The 8,890-nt window shown below is 43.3% G+C and overlaps 1 protein-coding gene across 5 annotated transcripts in view; it reads left to right on the top strand.

Moving 5' to 3' along the window:
• plekha1b (pleckstrin homology domain containing A1b) overlaps window positions 1-1,125 on the top strand; it is a 20,215-nt gene extending 19,090 nt beyond the window's left edge. For all 5 annotated transcript variants that reach the window (XM_088070556.1, XM_088070560.1, XM_088070559.1 and 2 more), the window contains one exon: window positions 1-1,125. This exon is cut by the window's left edge and continues 507 nt beyond it. The gene's annotated coding sequence lies outside the window, so the exon portion shown is untranslated.
• The last annotated feature ends 7,765 nt before the right edge of the window (window positions 1,126-8,890 follow it).

The raw sequence follows: 8,890 nt of genomic DNA, 5'->3' as shown, positions 1-8,890 counted from the left end.
ATTTTATTCTCACCGAGCTGCTGGACTCCACGCCGTCATGCATCCAGACTTCACCGTGAGCTTTGTGTCCGCACTGCGACCAGCTGCGTTCAGGACTCGAGTCAGAGAGAGAAGAACCAAAGTTCGTGTTTTTTACAGATGAAACAGGAAGCGTCCGCGTCCGTGTGGACTCTGAGGGACTGACTAATCCAGCTTCTCCTCAGTGCGGTTTTTAATATTAAAAACTCATAAATCCTCGTATTTTTCCCGGAGAACCTTCACCGTCTCTTCTCTAACATGTTTTACAGCTTCAGAGCTCCAAAGTCCAGATTCACCGCATTTCTCGAGACGTCTGCACATCGTCCTCAGTGTCCTTAAATCTCTAAAATGTTGCAGTTTCAGAAGAAGAAACAAACTTCTTCAAGACATCATATTTTTTTCAAGTCTGTTCTTAGATTTAAAGAAATATTTACAAACCAGGAGGATTTTTTCACACCCCAAAACGGTTGACTTCGGTTGAACTTGCTCTTTTGTGTTGAGTTAAACTTTGGAAAGTCCAAAATGAAAATAATGTGGCACCGTCTAGTTGTAATGTTTCCAGACTGAACTGGATCTTAAACCTTAAATTTAACCAAATGTTTATCACAAAGAGAGGAGATGCAGACTTAACTACTTTCCTTCAAACCAACTGCCAGAGTACGTTTTGGCTTTATACCTTTCTGCAAACCACGAACGCGTGTACATATTATCACCTTACTGATATTTTGAAATTTGGCGTTTTAACACTGAGGTTAACCCCAGCTGGCACCGGACGTCAGTATGATGTCAGAAACGTGTTGGACTCTTACATCGGACAGACGTTAAATTTTGGGGCTGGGCTTAAACGTTGGGGTTTGCTCTCCGTATCTTCAACTAAATGTCGTTATTTTCTGTCGAGATGATGTTGGATTTTCCCAGCAAGACACAAAAAAGAAAACATTTGGTGCCAAAAAGCTGCTGCAAGTGTAGCGATGACTCACTAAAAGACATCCAGCGTAGTTAGCTGGTGTTGAACAGTCAGCAGCCGTCTGTCCTGGCTGTCTCTCCATCCACCGTCCCCCAAGCCATCCCTCCAAGGCACCCCCAAGCGTCCAGCGCCACCGCCCCCTCCCCACCGTCCCCACCGCCCCTCCACCGTCCCTCCACCATCCCCCACCACTTAGAAACTCACTTAAGAACTCAAAAAAAAAAACTCACTTTAGAAGCGTAGACGTGATATGTACAACATACAAAAATAACGGATCTGTGGTTTGCAGAAACCCACGATGCCAACATTCTCCTTTTCCATCTTGCATCACCTACAGAAACCGTATTTACGTATTTCTGAAATGTTTCTGGAAAGGAAAAAGTCAAACTCTTTTTAAAATCAGCAACATGAATTCAAAAACTTAAATACAGAGAAAACTGTAACTTTTTCAGCTGTAAATGAACCAAAGCTGTGACCGGAGGCTTTGATTAGGGACTCGACATCGTGAGCTCTGAAAAGTCTTTTAGTGTCTCTGATCAACGTACGAGATGAGACGACTTATTAAGAAGGACTGAAGTGATTTTATTCCTCTCACCAGCTTCACTCATGACTGGGCTCCTCTGTGACTCCATCAGGTGTTGATGTGTCTTTTAGTTTAAAGATGAAACCAAACTCACGTTGCTGGTCTGTAAATGTTGTTTTTGGGACTCAGGAGCCTCGTTCTTGTTCTGTTCTTGTTGCTGCGAGGCTGCGCTCTGTGTGGTTGTGGGTAGTTTTGATGATTTTATTACTGACGAGATGCGTTTGAGGAAAAAAAAAATCTACATCTATATGTTGTTTACTGACTTTTATAAAAGTGGTGCTGCACGCCCACGACCCTCCTCCTCCACCGTCGTCCCCGTCAGACGCGAGCCGGGTAAAGTGCCTGCATTGTTCTTTCTAAAGAGTTGATACAAAGATGATGAGCTGTTTGACCCTTTTCAGTGTGTGTTTGAGACCACGTGCTCTGTCTATTAAAAGACATTTGAAAATGATTTTCAGTGGATTTAGGTGTCTTTTTTGCCAATGAAAACATCACTATATAAAACTCAGCTAAGAGTTCAAATAGAACTATAATCTGGCCTAAGATTCAGAATCTGCTCAGTCTGGCTCTGCTTTTATGAAACAAATTATAAGCGTATAAAATCTGCTTTTTCATGATTAATCGTGTTAAATAATGTCCATTTTAAAACCTGTTTGGGGGACGATGCAGCTCTGTGTTTGTCCACCAGGTTCCACTCTTTCCTAAAATTGTGATTCTCACATATTTCTTCATCTCGGGCGCTTAGTCCTGATTTATGGCAGCTGGAAGTCTCATTCTTCAGGCTGTTCCTCATCGGGCGGAGGCTCTGCTGGTCATGAGGTCACGTTCAGTCCCACAGCTCGGTAACAACGGTCACACCTCACAGTTACATAAGAGCATCACGGAGTGAGAAGAAGACATTGATCTGACGCACAGCGCCCGCCGCCTGTCGAACACTCTGCAGTCCTTTGGTACAGTTTTGAAGCTTGTTGTTCTTTCTTCCACATTAAAGCCAAAAAAGAGACTTTCTGTGTTCATGCATCGTGTGCTCAGCCTCTATATTATCTTGATTTTTACCATTGTGATTACAGTTTTTACAGCTTTTAAGGAGGAAGATGTTTGTTATTTGTCATCTTTATTCACTTGAGCTCAGCGTGATCACACAGTCACGTTTGGTGGGAAATAATCTTAAAGAAAATCTAGCATGTAAAAACTGACCCTGCGGGATCCCCAGTCTTAAGTAAATCTTAGGCCACGTTTGTAATGACACACCACAGAAGAAGACCATGCACATAAAGGCGTTCTCCTACAGAGCAGTGAGTATCAACAAACAAGAAGATGATGGCGAATGCACGAGAAGCGACAGAGTTAATAAGCTCAGTAGAGTCAGAAGCACAAACAGCTCAGCAGGTTGCCGTTGTTGTTGTTGTCCTCCTGCTCGCCGTGGCTGTTTGTCCGAAACATGACGTGTGACGTGCGGCGAAGATGTCACCGTCCTCGCAGGATCTGCATGTGCCAGTTTACACGGCGACAGAATGGTTGGCGTTTTCAGAAGATTAAACTCTGGAATCCCGGTTTTAAAAGTTTGTGTTTCAGGCCCACAAAACGGTGATGTCATCCGAGCGAAAGGCCAAACGGCAACAAACGTTTAACGGTCATGCAGGAACTGTCGCGTAATCGACTGAAACTCACAGTCTTCACATCCAGCAACTTTTGGTTCTAAAACATTCTGAGAATGTTGTAACATGTGAACAAAGAAATAACATTTTCTGAATGTTGCTTTGAAAATGTTATTTCTTTGTTCACATGTAACATTGTAGGAACATTTTATAAAAGAACGTTTTATGATGTGTCACCTCTCAACATCACCTAAACATCCTCAGAGTGTTGCAGCTCAAACGTTATGTCTTAGTCAAAATGTTCTTTGAATGTTAGATACACATATTTTCTTTAAAACATTATTGCAACTTGTGGGTAATGTTATCCAGTGTTATGGGAACATTATGTCAGATGTCAGACGGTTTTACTTTTTAGTTTTTCAAGTCTTTTCAGAGTTTTATAATGTATTTGTATTTTTGACGATTTATCAACTCTGAGTTCACGATGAAGCAGCTTCTCATGATTTTACGTTCCTTTATGAAAAGGATCCTGAAAACGAATGTAACATCATGCTATCAGTCAGTGTGTGTGGGCGTCTGTGCAGCCAGGACACTTATGTCCAAACACTGCCTTCTCTTCATTATGTAACATCTGTTATTCTCCAGCTGTTACAGTCAGCGCTGATAAAATATCCACAAACATCTTTCCAAATCAGGTCGTGTGGCCCGCTGAGAGGAACTCCCCTCAAGTTATTTATTCCACAGGGCAACTGGCCGAACGCAGAGGCAGTGACATCTCGGCCAGATGTTTCTCAGGGCAGAGTTTAATATCAGAAAACGTTACAGCAAACCTAAAAGCGAGAGCTCCATTTTACATTCGCCATGCTGAGCAGTTGCACAGAAACTAGGTTACATATTCTGGGTGAGTTTGTTTTGTTTACACATGATACATTTTAAAAATGTACTCCACTTTTCTATTTGCGTTTGAAATACAGAACATCTGCAGCCGAGAACAACTAAAGTGAAATGTGAAATACATTTTTTGGAAAGGCAACAGTGACATCATACCATGTCACTGACTTTAGCTATAAAACACCACGCTGTGAGAGCCACATCAACAAATCCTTAAAGGGGGACATTTATTTCACATTTTACAAGCCAAGAACTCCTGACAACACCTCCGAAAGCGACCATAACTTTTTCACTGTCCTGTAATCATTTCATACTGTTGTGTAAAAGTTGGCTTTCTCAGATGAGGCAGAGACAGTTTTAAGACCAGATCTATTCAAAATCAGCGTGATCCAAACCACAGAGCGCCCCGTTAATGGCTCTTTTGGAGCGAGCAGCCTTCACTCTGCTCATAAGCCACATGTCCTGATAAAACCAGAGTTACCACCTCGCGGTTTCATGCCTCCACAAACCAGTCGAGTTATAGTTAAACTTAACATTTTCCCACAGAAGATCTCTACAATCAGCACAATTATAGCCAAAATCATGTATCTGAGAGGTCACAGTGACCTCGACCGTCAGCCTTTGACCACCAAATTCTTATCATGTTGTCCTTGATTCAAAGTGGACGTTTGTGCCAAATTTAACAGAAATCCCTTGAGGCCTTCTTGAGATATCACAAGAATAAGACGAACACAAGGTCACAGCGACCTTTGACCAACAAATCCTAATCAGTTCATTGTTGAGTCCGAGTGGTTGTTTGTGCCAAATTAAAAAAATTCCCTTAAGGAGTTCTTGAGCTATCCCATTCGCAAAAAGAGACAGACAAGGTCACAGCGACCTTGACTTTTAGACACCAAATTTGAACCAGATCATTATTAAGTCCAAGTGGACATTGTGTTTGTGCCAGTTTTTAAGACATTCTCTCACAGTATTCAAAGATATCGCATACACGAGAATGAAACGGACACAAAGTTTTTCATCATTACATCCTGTTCAAAATTTGCATGACATTTTGTCATATTCACAGTATGAGTTCTTGAGTTTTGGCTAAAATGATTTATGAAGTTTCACTGACCTTTGACCATCAAAGTCCAATCTGTTTACTTTGAGTCCAATCAGACATTTGTGCCAAATTGGCCATTTAGGCTGGATGTACTCTGGTGGTAACTCACTTCACATCGACAGGAAATATAAATAACGTTGGTGGTGTTGACAGAACCGTCTGGACGCTTTATAGCAGAACTTGTCATTTTAAAAAAAAAACACACACTTGTCAGCCTGTTTTGTGTTTCGCATTTTGGGTCCTCCTTCAGCCTGACTCCTGACAGACACATAAATCTGCTGGAAGTAGCTGTGTACTTTCTCAGTTCCTCTGAACAGCGTTCTGAGAAGTATAATTGTTCTTGCAGTTCTTCTACACAATAAAAAGAGCGGGTTCTTTGAACTATAAAAAAGTTCCTCCACTCTGAAAGCAACATTGTGTTCCAGTCAGGGCGTCCTGATGTCAGACGATCAAACATTTTGTAGAACCACTTTCTCTTCTTACACAAGCGTCAGTCTCCGCCCTGTGATTCATCCTCAGCAGTTACTGACGCTCAGGCAGCGCCCGACTCTCATCCATCTCTCGAAGCCTCCGCTCAGCAGCTATCCAGACGCATGGGAGTGCGGACGGAGCTGGCTCTGAGTTTATGAGCCTCTGCTCAGAGACTTCAGAGGAAAAGATCAAGTGTTCCTTCACAGAGAGACAAAAACCAACCAGAGCTGCCAGCGCAGGATTAAGGAATGAGCCGAGACGCTGCCAGTGAGAACAACATGAGAGCAAAACATAAAGGGGAGTCCTGGTACTGTAAATTCAGCCCTAAAGCCTTGAGATCAAAGTCAAAACAGCTTTACTGACTTTAAGTGCAGCAACATGCGTGTGAGATCAAATATTAATCCCAGATTGAGAGCCTGCGCCTCAGCGGCACAGGGTTTTACTTTCCTCAAAAGATGTCAGTGGGTGGGTTTCGGGTTAGGGTTAGGGGTTAGCCCACAGATTGCACAAACTGAAGTTCATTCATTTATTCATTGTCCAAAACCGCTTGTCCTCTTAGGAGTCGCAATGCAGCTGGAGCCAATCCCAGCTGTCACCGTTCTTCATAGCTTCACACCTATACGGGCAATTCAGAGTCACTAATTAACCTGCACGTCTTTGGACTGTGGGAGGAAGCTGAAGAACCCGGAGAAAAAACAACCACGTGCTTTTGTTGACATCCTGGGGTTGGCGTCATCTTAGAGCAAAAGAAGTAGATGCAGGAGGACACCTGGAGCATAATGTGTAGATGTGAAAGTCCACTGACAGAGCAGTGACAAATAAATGTGAAAAATGTGACGACTTTGGATGAGAGCGTGTTGGACAGTCCACTGACGGCCTGACTCCCTGTGAACGCAGCACATTTCTGTGGATGGACCACAAACTGCTGACAGTAGCGGTCTCAGGTCTGGATCTGTGTTTGAATCCAGCAGGATACAACCAGGAGACTTTTCTAAACAAGGATTAAGATTTTTGAAACCACTTGGACAGTTTTCCACAGGAAGAGGACGTGTCTCCAGTTATCCTGTTGATCTGTTTCAGATTTAGATTTTTTGAATGTCTGATCGGAAAACATCCAATTCGTCACCGTTTTTCTTCATGCAGAACAAAATCAGAATCAGAAACGTTTCTGTGATTACTCACTTTCAACCAAAATCTGAAACCACAAACACGATGAGACTCGAGTCTGACAGGATGACTTCAGTGGACTGTTTAGACGGATGGGAGGAGGACTGAGTCATCAGAGACAAACACAAACACACTCAGACACAAACACGAGCGCACGCGCGTGTGTGTGTGCGCGCGCACGCCCGACAGCTGCATGTTAACAGATGCCAGCTCTGGCTTTGTTGTTCCCTCTATTGTCTTTTTCACGTTCTCGCTCTCCAACTCGGACACGCACAGGCACAAATCAAACAATCAAAACATTATTGCTGACTAACTCAACAAGAGTTGAGTTAGATTGATGTTTCACACACACACACACACACACACACAGGCTCTGGGTTTCCAGGAAGAGCAGAGCAGAGTGTTTGAACGGCCTCCAGTGATGATCTGTCCGAGCGACGCTGGAGCGGCAGAGAGGCCAAATCCTCTGGGACCTGAGCTTTCTTTCATTAATCACATTTTATAAGTTCTCAATATGAATAATGACTCATTTTAAAGACTTGAGTCATGATAAATACTCTAAATCTCTGTTTCCAACCTCAACAGTGAACTCAACTTTTAAGACAAAATGAACAAAAGTCCAGTGTTTCAGTTTTCAGGGAATTCGGTCAGTCGGGTCAGCCTTGCCCCGATACCAGCTCTCCCCTCTGGTCTGAGTGGACGGTCGGTGTATGCTGTTGGTGGAGATCCTCTCGCAGACTGCTGCATTCAGTCCAAACTCTGAACAATTTTTCCCGATGTTGATAAATGCTTCTCTATTGTAGAAAAGTCGTGCTTCAACAGAAGGGGCCGTGGAGTCAAAAACATCGAAAATATAGCAAAAAAGGAGCGAGGATTTGAGGAGCTACAGGCTGCACAGACCCAGAGAGTCCTGTTAGGGAACACCAAGGGGACCCATGGGGCCTCCTCAAAGACCCCTGAGACTTGAAGTCTCATTGAAACACTTTCAAGGGTCCCTGGAAGGTGCTTAAATTCTTCAATGACCTTTGAAAACTCCCAGTGGACTACTGGAACCTCGTCAAGGACCATGTGAATCCCCCAAACACCCCTAACCTTTTAAAGTAATTTGGGAAACTCTCAAGAACTTTGAAGAACTATAAGAAACTATCGAGAACATCCTCCGCTTTATTCAGTCTTCAGATCATCGATGCAGCTCGCTCTCCCACTCCGGAGATCGTCTCCATGGCGATGAGGGTGGCAACATCAACAGAGACAAACAGAGAGACAGAGACGGATGAAAATCTGCTATGCATCATGTCTTTTCGGGAGCAGTTGAACGGCCCCGAGGCTTCAGGGGGATCAAACCATCTAACAGGACGTTTATTAAACCGAAGTCAGAGAGCAAAAATCTGACCGATGACCTCCAGAGGACGAGCCGCTCCTCACATCGAGCCACACAGAGGCGTTTGGCTTCTGCTACAAAAAATGTGGAACTAATTGTGCAGTTTTTCTTCTTAATAAAGGCAGCGTTTTAAGAAAAAAAGTCTTTCAACATCCCAGGGACACCAAGCAGGAAATATCTGTAGTGTTCTTTGCAGTACTGGATGAATTTTTATGCTTCAGTTTTTGTACGGATGAAACAAACATGTTAACTTGTGAACTTTGCAGGTTTCAGTAGATTTTGTTATGGAGGGACAGCCAGGCGGTCTCATTCCTGGGTCATCATATGCTGCCTTCATGTGCTCCTCTAAAATATTGTATTTACAAGTTATGAGCACACGAACAGCCCTCCAAAGTCGTAATTACGTGTGAGAAATCAGGACATTTTGATGATAGCCAAGTGGCCGAGTTTTGACGTTTGTGTGACTTATTTCAGGGCAGCAGAAATGTCAGAAAGTATGGAGGTTATGGTTCAGAAAAGATTACACCAGGAAATGTCCTGACTTGTCACCAAATCAGTCTTTTTTTTTTTTTGCTTGTGTGCTGACAGACATTCTGACAGAAAAAGTAAGTCTGAGTGAGTTTTTATAACAAGCGGCTGATGAGGATGAGGAGCAGGTGAGGAGGTGAGCGGAGGAGCTCAGGTGAGGAGAATCAGGTGATTGCAGTGCAGT

This window comes from Plectropomus leopardus, chromosome 19 (assembly GCF_026936395.1).
Source record: "Plectropomus leopardus strain MGB_pleo_1.0 chromosome 19, ASM2693639v1, whole genome shotgun sequence".
NCBI lineage: Eukaryota > Metazoa > Chordata > Actinopteri > Perciformes > Serranidae > Plectropomus > Plectropomus leopardus.
Note: the sequence above shows the minus strand (reverse complement) of the source record. Positions and strands in the feature narration are given on the sequence as shown.